Here is a 2,309-nt window from a genome sequence, read left to right on the forward strand (position 1 = left end):
TTTCTTTTCTTTTTCCTCTAACAACTGTTGTAATTTCTCTTCTCGTGCTTCTTGTTACTCTTCTTGTTTAATTTCTCGTTCTTCTTGTTTCTTTTCTTTTTCCTCTAACAACTGTTGTAATTTCTCTTCTCGTGCTTCTTGTTACTCTTCTTGTTTAATTTCTCGTTCTTCTTGTTTCTTTTCTTTTTCCTCTAACAACTGTTGTAATTTCTCTTCTCGTGCTTCTTGTTTCTTTTCTTGTTTATTTTCTCGTTCTTCTTGTTTCTTTTCTTTTTTCTCTAACAACTGTTGTAATTTCTCTTCTCGTTCTTCTTGTTTCTATTATTGTTTTTGTATTGCTGCCATCAAGAGTGATAAGCTGTAATTTGATTTTCCGCCTCTCGTTTCCATTTTTCTTCTCATTTTTTTTTCTATCCCACTCTCTGACACCAATTTGTTACGTCTCCGTTTGTTAATTGATTTTTCCGTAACTTCGTTCCGATGGAACTTTAGCGACACAAGTCCTTACTTAATAAAACTGGTTTATTCTTTCCGAATATAACTTTACGATACACTTAATTTCAATATTCCCGCTAAAACAAACACTATAACGAACGAACGTTAACTTCAACAATACCTCTCTCTCTGACCGCAGTTCAATTACTCATTACCTACACACACATTACCGCGTCACGTTGTCACCCTCTTAAATATACCAGACTACCCTATCTAGTAAATGCTAGGGCATTCGTGAAGGAACAAGATAGTTCTAGAAACTAGAGGGCGTGAGAATAGTCACGTTATCTCGATGACGCAACAGTATGTTAGCATAGAGTCTGGGTGAGTAGTGCTTCTTTCATGATGATCAATTACAATAGTATTTCGCCAGTCACTGAACCCTTCTCTTTTAACAAAATGCGAGGAACATTTAAAAAGTTTACAAACAAAACAGTAAACTGACCCTGTTGATGGTGAATACAATAACCAATCTCTATTGTATTACTCGCCATTGAGAGGAACAGATGAAAGTTTTTGTGAACAGTGTCTTGCTGGTTTGCCACAACTGAAAGTTCGGTAAGATTTGTCAAATGGCCCATTGTGGTGTTGACAGTCACTGGGTCCACAAGCAATCCAATAAGCCAGAGAAATCGAGCCACAACCCTGGTTCTTTTGCAAACTGAATCATTTCACCATGATCCAGTAGACTTTCATTTTCAGCAATTATTTCAACTTCAGACTGTCTTGTAAAGCAACTTAACATTTGCAGTAGAGATATCAAGATAATTCACAGACAAAGTGAGATCAGTAGTGAGACATGTGCTAGTTGAACCAGCCTGTGACACCTCATTAACCTCAACGTCATCATGATATTCTGACCTTAAAGTGAACAAAGTGGTAGTACTAACCGTAGTATTGTCCACTTCTGATGACGGAGATTGGTTTTGATCCGGAAGATCATGTTGTGTAATTTGTGTGAAAAAATGAGTCAGCTTTCCAGTCTTGGCCACTAAATCCAAAGCCTTTTGTTGGTTCTTTTTTGTGCACCACTTAATTGAACACGTTTCATTTTGGAATCTGAAAAATACAGAAGTAAAAATATAAAAAGACACACAAAAGAATAAGGATCATATATATTTATAATGATTAGAAAAACACTGAAATTAATGCAAAAAAGTTAGTAAGTCCGTCAAACATACTGAAGTTTGAACTCTAGGTATATGGATAATTTGGAACTCAATGAATTGACTTTGGAAATTCACTAAATCTTAGCCACCTGTACCTGCTTTAAGAACAATATAGCATAGGCTAAGTTACCTATATTTTCATTTAAGAACATGTATTACAACATCTGATAATTTATAAAATAACCTAAATTAGACCATTTTGGTTTAATCTAATTTATTGTAACAGCTAGGCCTAGGCTAACTCGCATTTGTACCACGTTCTATTTAACTAATTTTCACTGCCCATTTATTTGGTAACGCAATATGTTTATATAGTTAAAATATCTACCCCTTCATTTTGTTAATATAAAGTAATTCATTTAATGAGAAATTCAGGAACTTACTTGTTACTTCAGGTCATACCAAATGTTAAAATAAACCAATATTTTGGTTCACAATGCTAACCAAAACACAATAAACGAACAAAATGACATACATATAAGAATGTTAATAATAATATATATATTTCAGATTTTCGAGGTGTTTTATGACGATCAATGTTACTCATGCCTGTTTTACCTAAGCAATGTAAACTGCAGATTACAGCGTTCAATACTTTACAACACATATGGCCCGGCATGGCCAGGTGGTTAAGGCGCTCGACTC

This window comes from Limulus polyphemus, unplaced genomic scaffold (assembly GCF_000517525.1).
Source record: "Limulus polyphemus unplaced genomic scaffold, Limulus_polyphemus-2.1.2 Scaffold2058, whole genome shotgun sequence".
NCBI lineage: Eukaryota > Metazoa > Arthropoda > Merostomata > Xiphosura > Limulidae > Limulus > Limulus polyphemus.